This window comes from Tyto alba, unplaced genomic scaffold (genome assembly GCF_018691265.1).
Source record: "Tyto alba isolate M040663 unplaced genomic scaffold, T.alba_DEE_v4.0 Super-Scaffold_18, whole genome shotgun sequence".
In the NCBI taxonomy this organism is placed as follows: Eukaryota; Metazoa; Chordata; class Aves; order Strigiformes; family Tytonidae; genus Tyto; species Tyto alba.
In genome coordinates this window covers 10,654,459-10,665,906 of record NW_024881280.1, presented here as the reverse complement: position 1 = coordinate 10,665,906, position 11,448 = coordinate 10,654,459, and the positions used below count along the sequence as shown (strand labels likewise).

The 11,448-nt window shown below is 46.2% G+C and overlaps 1 long non-coding RNA gene across 1 annotated transcript in view; it reads right to left on the bottom strand.

Annotated features, from left to right (window-relative positions):
* Positions 1-223: 223 nt before the first annotated feature.
* The window catches only part of LOC116959569, a 51,220-nt gene continuing 39,995 nt past the window's right edge, over positions 224-11,448 (bottom strand). Inside the window, exon 4 of the long non-coding RNA XR_004405944.2 lies at positions 224-336. This is a non-coding gene — a long non-coding RNA (uncharacterized LOC116959569). The remainder of the gene's footprint in view (positions 337-11,448) is intronic.

Sequence of the window (11,448 nt, the reverse complement as noted above, 5' to 3'; positions counted from 1 at the left end):
CCTTAGTCCAGCTACAGTTTAAGTGCATTAGAGCCGCACCCTGGAAGAGGTTGAACTAGAACTGAAGTATGAACATTAAGAAGCACAGCAATAAAATTACACTCTTATGTGTGCTGGCCCATCACCAGCACAGGCTCCTCTCGGATGCAGCACAGTCTTCAAGCAGAGACCCAGAGTTTGTACTTGGGAGGACCATGTAAATCACAGCACATCAGTCCATGAACATTAGAGGTCAATTAATATTGAGGGTCATATTATCCCCCAAGGTCCTCAAGCTTCCTGCCTCGCAGTAAGTCAGATGCCTGCAAGGGTGTCATGCTTCATGGACACTGCCATCTGTGAAATGGAAAAAAAGAGAAATCAGCCAAATGATTTGCAACCATAGTAATCCAGAGATGATAAACGATGAACAACAGCAGAGTCATCAGCTCTATCCAAACCGAGCATTAACTATTCCTGTGAGTGTCAATAAAGCAAAAAAAAAGTAACATTTTATGCTGCCCTGGAATGTTCTGCTTGTACTTTATAAACATTGAATTTTGCTGGACTTCCCTGCATGAGGCAGCTTGTGCTATTGCTAATATACTGCCTGAGAGCCTGGCAGGCAGCATCTAAGTGCTTTGGCTAAGGCTGTGCAGCAAACTGTGGACAGAAGGGCCCCCAGCAGCCACGGGTCCCCTCCCAGCCACTCAGAACAGCCACCAGCACATGGCATTCTCAGGGGATTTTGAAGAGGTATGAAGCACTTTAAAACATACTTCAACTTGCTAGAGCAGCACAGCTTGCTGCTACTGGGGAAACAAAACTGTGCTCGTAGAAAGCCGTGGCTGCAGCTAGTCCTGATAACTTTGCTTTAGGTGCCTTACAAAAAGCCATGAAAAATACTTCACTTTTACCCCTTTTCATGTACTTCCCACACCCCTCAAGAAGTGCTAGTGTTTCAGCTGGATTGAGAAGAACCCCCCCAGCCTGGCTGTGCGGAGGCATCAAGCGTGGCAGGGCTGCTCAAAACTTGGGGCTTACTGTTTGTATGAAGCCCTCATTCTTGGTTTTGTTCCAATGCTTAAATGAAAATGTTCTTTTCCAGACTTGCCCAGGGAACAGAAAACACGGGAAATTTGTACTGCAGACATAGCTAGGGTTTTTTTTTTTCTTTCCCCCATTGTTGAAGCATGCTTCAGAGACTTGGGGTAGCTGCTGCTTTGAAGTGATGCGATCTTTGCCGTTTTATTGGAGAGGTTTGAGTGCAGATACTCAGCTGTAAAGAGTGGTGGGGATGACAAGGACCATGCTGGTTTTAGTCAGCAGTTGTCAAGGGCTTCCCGAGTCCGTATCTCCCAGGAAATACTTTATCAGGGAGTGTAAAAGCCCTGCGTTCCCAGCTATTGCATCTCTCTCAGGGAGCGGCTGGGGAAGTGTGGCAAATATTGGTGGGTTTGTGAGGAGCAAGGAAACTTGTGGAAAAATCCATGCGCGGTACTGATGCAATGCTGCTTGCTGAGCAACTTTGAAACCTTCCTTCATGTTGTTTGAAAATTCATGGTAAATAAGTTCTTTCTGAGAGATATTAGCAACACAGTATTTTTACACTGGAAAATATTTTCTTGCAAAATTTACTACTGTTTCTCCTCATATCTGTAGGGACTTTATTTGGTGGAAAATACATCTTGGCCAGCGTTATTTTCAAGTGGAGACAAATAAAGCACATATCTTCTTAGCATGAGCTAAGGTTGAAACCCTGGGTCACTGTGGGTGCAGATAATTCCTGTTCAAGATGGACCCTTGCACATGGCAGCATTTGCAGACAGAGCAGATGCAGGTTATTAAGCCAGACATCAGCACATAGGCGAGAGCTATCCTTCTGATTTGCTACACAACTGGCTGTCTTACTGAATAACTTGGCTGCAGCTAAACTTGGCTCTGCTATCCAGACTTCTTTTAATAAACTTAAGTCTCCATCAGAGTGCTCCAGAAAGTTTGATATGACATCACTGCTGAATAAACAGAAACCAATATTGAGTGGATTTGCTGGAGAGTGCATTCAAGACCTCAGCTATAAAGCCAAAGTTCAGAGTGATTCAAAATACCATAGTTCCCTTGTGATTTATAACCATCTAATCAGTGCTTTAAAGCAGTTATGGGCAGGCAGAGAAAGTGAGGGTGGCCTACCACAAGTAATACTTGCCCATGAAAAAAGAAAGAAGACAAAATGAGATAGCACTGTTCTGGGAGCAGTGTGAAGCCCCAGTGTGCCTCTAGATACCTTTCTGAAAAGAGATGCCCCATAGCCCCAGACTCATGAGGCTGGTGGGGATATTTGTATTATTTTCAATGAGGTTGGGCTCCAAAGCAAACACTCTCCTGTGTAACCCTTCCTGTGGCACAGAGCAAAGGCAGCACTAAAGCTCAGCCAGAACCAGGACAAGCCATCAGTAATTAGCTGCATCTGCAATTAACTGCATCACCGTTTCTCCTCTTCGCCCTTTCGCCACCAAGATGTGCCAGTAAACTCTTACTGACCTCCACTGTTCCTCCAACTCCAGATGATGTGGGCTACCTGCATCTGTGTGGCTGCACTGACTGCTTGCACTGAGAAAACCTGGGTCCCACCGAGCGGGAGGCAAATTTGGAGGGGGTTGTGCTCAGCAGGGAAGGTCTGGAGAAGAAAAGTATCTGGGTAAAGCCACCGTGGAAAAGACCTGAGCGAACGCACAGGCATGTTGGAGGTGCTTACACAGGCAGGCCAAGCCCACTTGTTGTTTAAATATTTATAGGCAGTCCACAGGCACCAGGGAAAAGTTAATTGTCATCTGAAAGAGGAATATGCTTTTGTGGTTGAAATAGTATTTCCCAACCTTGTGGTTACCAGAGTAGTCCCAAAGGCCCCACAGACCAAGGAAAAGTGCATGGCAAGTGCAAACGGACAGGGGAAGCTGTGTCTGATGAAGATATGCTTCTGCTGCTTGGGTAATAAAAGGATCGTTCTTCTCTCTCTGCCTCTAACATATGTAGATATGGGTTTATTGCAGCAGGCTGCTGCCAAGCATCTGCCTGGGACAGCACTGTAGATAACTGTCTTTCAAGCTGCCTTCAGATGGGGAGCATGGGAGAGGGTGTCCTTGGTGGAAATGTCAGAGATGGAGAAGCAAAAAGGAACAAGCCAGGGAGGAGGACCAAAAAAGTTAGGAAAAAGATGATGGGAGATCAAAATATAACGGGAGGGGAGGTTAACAAGAAACTGAACGGCTGAGGAAGGAGGCACCCAAGAACACAAGGCACAGACCAAACAGCCAGTGATGAGGTGCTCCAACAGTGGTTAAAAATGGGATGGTACTACAGGACTGATGTGGATGTCTGGGAGATGTAGTTCCCAGCTTAGGTTTAGACTCTAGGGTTAGCGTATGTTGGAGCAGGTCACAGAGAGGAGCTCTCCCATGCCCAGCGCCAGCGGGCCATAGGGGCGCTGGCTGGGAAGCCCTCTGAGCAAGCTGTAAAAGCACCAGAGAGGTGGCTGAGGGCTGGGGTGCTCAGTCCTGGCACTGACATTGCTGCCACACGTGCTGGGACTGCCGGGGGCTCCGACAGCGGCGGGAGCCTCCTCTAGCCCCGGCTGCCCCCGGCACGTTGCCTCTGCTGGCTCCGGTAGCTGGTTCCAGCCCCAGAGCACCTGAACGCTGTGCGACTTCTTGCTCCAGTGAAGCAGAAAAGAGTTAACTCCCCCTCAGTTCTCCTCCAGAAGAGAGAAGATGGAAAGGTTTCATACGGTGCTATTTTTAAATCGTTCAAGAAATGTATTACTAACAGAAGAACAGCAAAACTGACATTTCCCAGAATCAGCTGATGAAAGTGCACAACACAGCTCCTCTTGGGCAGTTCAGGAAAGGTAGAACAACTTAAAATAGCTTGCAAATAGAAAGAAAAAGCAGGAAACCATTACAGAGCTCTGTAGGCAACACCCCAAAGTCCATTTTAGCTGTTAGCCATTGTACTTTAAGGCAATAGAGAGCAATTAAGCAATGAGACCACTGGAAGGTTTGTTTCCCCACTGAATCCTAAAAATAGCTCCAGCTCATTGCCAGGGAAAGGTATCACCCTGACAAGGCCAGAGACCAGAGGCATCTGTCCAGATGTCCTCTGTAATGAGGGTCTTCTTTAACATGGGGGGTCCTCAGCCATTTAGGCTGTGGGACAGATGCTCGGAAGTGCCCTGTGATGTTGACATCTTGACATGTCAGCTCGGGCTGAGGCCCACCAACTGGCTTCACATGATCTGCCAAATAAATGGCTCACATATTCCTTACGGAGGCAGCATGTGGCAGCAATTAATATACTTAAAACTCACCCAGAAACAAGCACAGGTAGGACAACTCGTAACAGCAGCATACGAAAGGGTCTGAAATGGCCCATACAATCAAATAATTACTGCTACACCCAGACAGCAGAACATTGTCTTTCTGAGGGTTTTTGATTTCTGGGGGCTGTTAAAGATAAATTTTGTGGTGGTTATTCCAGACTAATTTTCATGTAGAATAAATTCAGATATAAATGAGCTCAGGCTCTTCTGTGGCCTGCGTGAGGCAGGAGGTCGGACGAGAAGATTACCTTGGCGTCTTCTGAGTTTATAATGTCAGAAGAAACACAGCTCCTTGTCAAAACACACCAGCGAGCGAAAGAGCCGGCACTGCTGGGAGGTGTGCTGCAGCGAAAAACAGGTGTCCCGAAGAGCCTGTCAGAAAACACCCTTCCTGTTGGAGTGGGTAGTAAAATTTCTACCCAAATCATAAGCGTGGCTTCCCCACTTCCCCTTCGTTTCACTGCAGGCCAAAAAAACCTCATCCCTTTCTTCCTTGGTTTTGAGGAAGCAGTTTGAAATGCAGTTTCTGTGTTGCAGCTGGCCAGCTCTCTCACTGTGAGGAGTGAGCGAACTGCAAGGCGAGCATCTCCTGCCAGCTCAGGAACACCATCCTTTGGCAGCTCCGGATGGCCCAAAGTGCCTTTGGTGGTTCCTTCCGACCTGGCATGCGCAGCAGCCCCCGGAGCAGCACCGTGCATTTGATGCCCCGAGCCCAACCCGGGCTCCCATCGCCTGCCTCCCGTGCTGCTATGGCGCAGGATGCTGGAGGCAGCGGCTCCCAGGCTTTGGAGGGTTTGCAGGAGCCAGCAAGTTAACAAGTCTGCGAGCGGTACAAGCAAATCTAATGCGTGACTTGTGCCTTCCTCACTTAAAAGCCATCATTTTTAAATATTTGTGGTGGTCCCTAGCAGGAGGCAGAAGAAATGCACAGTGATGGGGAAATTTTTTCCAGTCATGAGGAGGAAACATTACCAGGTACCAGTGGTAGCATAGATGTGCCCTTGGACAAAATACAGTCACTAGGAACTGTTTGGGAACCTGGTACGGGTTATACACTGAACAGCAACTGTGCACAAAGGCACAGGTATGTTTTGATTCAATCTTTTCACTGCAGGGCACCTTTCAGATATAAAGAGCCTATCTACTGCAGGACAAGTACTGCAAGTTAGTTAAAGGTGGTTGTTAAAAGATCACTAACACGTTTTGTTCTCCGGTAGAAACTTTGCATTCATCTGATGAAAGGGATCCAGAAGCCCAGTGGTGACGTTTTCAATCTGGCTGTGATGGTATTTGCATCTGGAGAAAAAAAGTACTTCTGCAAGAGGGTTTAAGATTTGATGCTCTCCTTTCAGGAGGTTTGCCTCTGTACAAACCCCAAGTTTTCTTTCACGGTGAGATTCTCTGAAGTGTCAGGCAGATCTGTACAAAATGACTGGGTCTATTTTCCTGTGTCCTAAACAGACTCTGCCAATTCATGCCACCAGTGGCTCTCTGGTATGGCCAAGGACCTTCAGTCAGGCCCTGCTGCTTGCAGTTCCCCAAAGACAAGGTTTTGAGAGCTGATAAATATCTTATCCAAGGAGCAGACCAGCAGGGCTCTGGCCTGAACAAACATTTAATCCTCTTCTGTCTAACATCTCCTACCAAAGGAAGTCTAAGCTGCTCCTTGGACACTTACTCAATGAGCAGAGTGATGTGGTGGTAGGTCACTGCTTGTCTCCAGGCCATATGGATGCAGAAGGTGTCAAAAAGAGGGGTTAAGAAATTTGTCCAGGGCTGCAAAACAACTGGGCAGCAGAGCCAGGAGCTCACCCTCCCACTTCTCTGACCCAGTCACTACAGTAATCTTCCCTCCTGTCGAAGTATCCCTAGGAAGGACAGCTGAGGAGGAGTGATTGGGGGAAACACTGCGTGCAGGAAAAGAATGAGCATATCCATTTTTATTCTACATTTTGTGCGCACAAAAGGGGAAGAGGTGGTGCAAATTGCCTAGAGGGCGGTTTCTACAACTGGAAATATTTAATTAAGTGAATTATTTTCCTAGTAGTACTTTAAAAGGCATTAGACCTAGCCTGAGCTCCATTTTGATATGCTCAGTGGACTGTGAGGAATTTATTGTCAGCTTAAGAGAGACAAAAAAGGTAGAAGTCAAATCGGTGGCAAAATGCAGTTTCTGGCTCCTTGTCAAAGCACCCGCATGCCTCATTACCTTGGTTTAAAGCCAACAGACTAACTTAACAGGGCTGTTTATTACTCCCTCCCCTTCCATCTATACTGAAAAGGAGGTTTCAGCTACAAATCCTGTTTGCTAAGTTGTACTTCACTTTTATTTTTTTGGATATATACCCTTTCTTAGACCGCCTTACTCAAGCACAGGGTTTGCATATAGCTGATAAATGCCACCTGGTGATGACATCTCTAAGGCCATTTCAAACAATATCCTGTCTCCATACCAGCTGTTTCTGCTGGGAACATTATTGTACCCTGCTGCCAGACTTGGAGCCAAATGATCCTGGGGATCGGGGGAGAGGGTGTTAATGAGATAATAAAAGTATACACTCACTATTTTCTACTGCAGTGTAAATGTGGCTTTTTCTTGACTATAAAGCCTGTTTAGTCATTGGAATGTGGCTCCGTCAAAAAGAAGTGTTGATTCCTTTTTTTATTGCAGCCCTCACAGCATTGCACCACATGAGTTGTCAGCCTTTTCTTCCTCTCTTTACCAGAAAGCATCTGTCTTGTTTTCCTTTAGGTCCCATGTAGCACAGGCACCCAGCGTGGTGTTCAATTCCTTTGCACCAACCAACCTGCTGTAATGACACCCCCAGGAGATGGATATAAATGAGGTACATAAGTGTCCCCTTACTGCTTAGGGGATGAAACCAGCCGAGTGTCTCCACAGAAAAACATAGCTTCAGAAAAGGAATTAACTGTAACATATCCTAAAATTGCCTACCCATCTTAGGTACAGCAACCGTTCCGCAGGGAACACAAAGTCCCGAAGCACAAGAGCCACAGGCGGTGCTGGAGCTGCTCAGCCACGGCCCCGCTCCCATCCCTTCGGCACTGCTAGGGCAGTTCCGCCTGCGGGAAGGGGCAGAAAATGGGGGCAGAGAAACAAGTGGCCTTCCTGTCCTGCTCATCGCTCACAGAGACCTTGACCCCCGCCTCTGAACTGCTCACAGTGCCGTTGGCCATTGTCCTCTAGGTTTTTTCAGCCAAGCGCTTTCTGCTATGAGGCTTTCCCAGGTCCCCACGGCCAAAGCCTCTCTCCTCTCTTTCTGCAGGCTCTGCTGAAGAAGCAGCTGCTTCTTCACTCTACTGCGTCAGAGTAGAGTATCTACACTCTATTACACAGTGTTTTGCAGTGCTTCAGCTCCTGATGTGCTGAGACCACTGCCTGCTGTACTGACAGGTACGGTCTCAGCAGTTCATTGTGGTCTGTCTTATCTGTATCTTTATTTTCTTCCTATCTTATCCTCAGTGTGTCAGCTGTTTGCAGCAGGAGCCTTCCTTGTACATGCCAACCACCTCCATTGGCAAAGGCTTCTTGAACCACAAAATACTAGAAGTTAGCAATAATGTGAATAGTTATCCTATGGCAGCAGTATTTTTAAAAGCCAAAACTACAGGTGAATATGCACACAATTTTGTATCCAGCTACCCTAAGCTTCAGCAAAGCTTTTGTCTGACTAATCCTACTATTCCTACAGTCTTTCTTTTCCTGAAGGATCATATTCCTCCTTCATCCGAATGCAAGGAAAGCTCCCAGAGAACCACCCTGTGAACTTAGTTAATTAGTCAGCATGCTTGGGGGGAACACAGATTAACACCTGGCTTCATCCCTGCTGATGAGCTGTCTTCAAAAACCTGTTTAGGAGGCAAGGGAGCCCTTCAGGTGAGAGGAGGTTTTAACAAGGTCTCTGCATGCTAATCTGGAGCAGAGTGATGAGGCCAGGATTCTGCTCAGCACCAGTGCTGCAGCCTTGTGTGTAAGTGGGGTTGTGTGGCGTGGGATGGGGCGAGGGGTTCCAGCACCCTGGTCCGGTGTTGCCTGGCAGAATGAGCAGATCAGAGAGGTTGCTTTTCCATCCTCACCTACTTCCCTTCAGTTTTAATAGGGATTCATCGCAGCTGTAAGCACCACTCCAGTTCTCCTGAAGCATTGTGAAAGAATGTGATGATGTAGCTTTATTATTTTTAGCCTATTTTCCTAAGTGAATTATGCTTACACAACTACGTCTCTGCAGCCCTGCCCTCCCTGCCCCTCACACGCAAGTGCTCATAGCTTTTAAATCCCTATGCTAATTTTAAACAAATTTGAGAGGGCACAGAGGTCTCAGAGCTGTGGAGGGTAACTCACGACACTGGTACGGGGGGTAGGGGAGAGACATGCACCCTTCTACCCTGCTCGTGAGCCTGGTGCTGGCAGGTAGGCAGTGATAACCCAGCCCCAATCCTTAACACCTGCCCTTGCTGGGACTCACCCTCTCTGGCCTGACTGGAGGGTGCGGAAAAGACCAGGAAGGGTCAGACATGGGATGCAGGGGAAATTGTGGGGAAGGCTAAAGGATAGAGGATGCAAATCTGTGGCAGATTGGACTTCAGCAGTGCTGGCACTGAGCAGATTCCTGCTTTGTCTGCGAGCGATCAGTGCCTTCGGCACAGGTCTGAAGCAGTTTGGCTGGAGTAATTCTCAGTAGGACTAAATTCTGCTTGATTAGATTAAGGAAACAGTGGTGGAACTTGCTCCAGCATGTTCAGTAATTCTATTTCTAGCTTTGACAGGACAAAGGACAACCTGATCTGAGGGAAAAACAAGGGGAAAACGAGTGTGGGCGTCTTTCACTCTTCCTATGAAAAATGAGCCTGAAAATGTAAAAGAAAATCCAAAAGCTTAGAGTCCCAAACTTCATTCTTCCAGGATGTCCTCTCTTAATGTGTAAAGACTACCAAAGCTGTGAAATGCTTGTTGAAACACACACAAAGCCCCAGTCAGGTGAGAAATAATTTGCACAGCAATTGCAAAAGGGGTTGGGCGAGTGTGTGTGTGAGCTGCTGTCCTGCTGGGTAGGGCCCCCCAAACCCTTCGTAATACTAGGCCATCCTGGGAAAGCAGAGATGCTGCCGTACCTGAGGTACCTCCCAGGGATGTCAACAACCTGTCTCTGGTTTCTGAGGCTTCACAAGCCAGGGTGAAAGGGAGATGGGACTTTCTGGGTGTAAATGCAGGGTATGTGGGTGTCTGTGTCACCATTCATCATGGGCGAGGCATGATATTTAAGATCTGCTTGAAGAGTGATGGTCATTAGACATAAGATTTGTTGTGTACAAAGGATGAGGAGACAACTAGGTTCAAAAGGCTTATGGTGAGTTAATGAGATAAAACATTCATATACATGGCATGCGACATTTTTTTATTAACCCAATTAACCAAGAAACATCATTAGTTTCTCAGAAATGAACAAAATTAGGTATTTATCCTGATGGAAAATCATAAATACGTCTTCAGTAATGTGGTCACAGCTGTAATCTACTACACTGGGTAGCTGACGGCAGAATCACACCTTGTCTTTGCCTCTGCTATCGGCATGGTATTGGCTGTCTGAACAGTCCAAGGAAGCCCTTGTTCTTTCAGTGTGGGCTTCTCCTTTTCAAGCGATGCAGCTGCAGCAGTTTGGCCTTTTATTTCTGCCCGAGTATTGTTCTTCAACATTTTTCCCAGCAGAGTGGTCCTGCTGGAGAACTGGGCTCTCTGAGGGGGGTATTTCTTTGATGGTGCTGGATACAAGCTGATATTTAAAGGCAGAGCAACAGTTAACACTAAATCTGCTTGGTGGCATTAAAGCCAGCCCAAGTATAAGCTTTTTTGTCTATTTTATAATTCAGACCCTTTTTTTTTTTTTTTTTTTTTTTTTTAAAGTTACTGTGGCCAATAGCCAATCTTTCAACAATTAGGACATTATTTCGCTCCACCAAGCATAAAGCTTAGAGGAAACTCAATTCCATTTGAAGCACCACAGTGTAAGAGAAAGAGACTCTTACCTTGAAACTGGAGTGCTTCTGACTGTCAGGAGACCTGAGCTGCCCATGGGGTCAGCCTGCATGTGCCCTGGAGAAAAGCACTGGGATCAAGCTCTTTTCTGAGTAACCTCTGATTTTGGAAGTGTCAGTATTTGCGTGCTTCTCCTGAAGGCTCTGATTTCTGTTGTCGAAGCTGCTGACAATTTTCAGCTTCTATTATTCTTGTCTGCTTCCAGAAATACAGCATGTGTATAATCCTTTTTTTTTTTTTTTTTTTTAATTTTTGGCTACACCAGCTTTGTATAATTGTGCTCCCATTACTATATTACAGTTGACTTTTGTAATCACAAAAAACTCATAATCAAAGAGAAATATAAATTTACTAAAATATCAGCTTAGCTATTATTTTTAAACTAAGGCAAGCACTTTCATGAGAAACGAAAACAGTCAACTTACTCTGACACTGAGATTTCACAATAGGGCAGATAGAAACCTTATTAGGAATCTATAGAAGGTGATGCCTCTGTGACATAAAGCAGAAGTGCTATTTCTCAGTAGCTAAGTGGAGTTCAAAGGCAGACCTTTCTGCTTTCAAAATGCCAAAATACAATACAAAAATATTTAGACTACTCATCAAAATAAAACAAATCCTCTTTCCCCACCGTGACTGCAAGATATAACCAACCCTTTTATATTTAGCCCATTCAGATGGTAAACTGCCTACCACTGGGCAATGCCATTCCAAGGAAGACAAAATAAAAGCCGCTAAAATCAAAACAGTCAGGTCATCAGTGACTCAGGCAGCTAAAATCAAATAATTAACTGAAAGCACAATAGCTTTTAAAGCCATAAACCACCACAAAGATCAGTTTCTACCCATTGTAGAGGATGGTAACGGTTGATAAGGGATGTATGTATCTCCTGCTATCATCCCTTTGCAAAAGGGGAGATTCCCAAAGCCTCCCAGGAGAGGTTGGCCTGTGTAAATGGGACTGGCAGGGATCTCTTCAGGCAGCAAGAGGAGCAGTGGGAGCCGCAGAGGAGCAGGCACTTGGCCAAAGCTTGGTCCT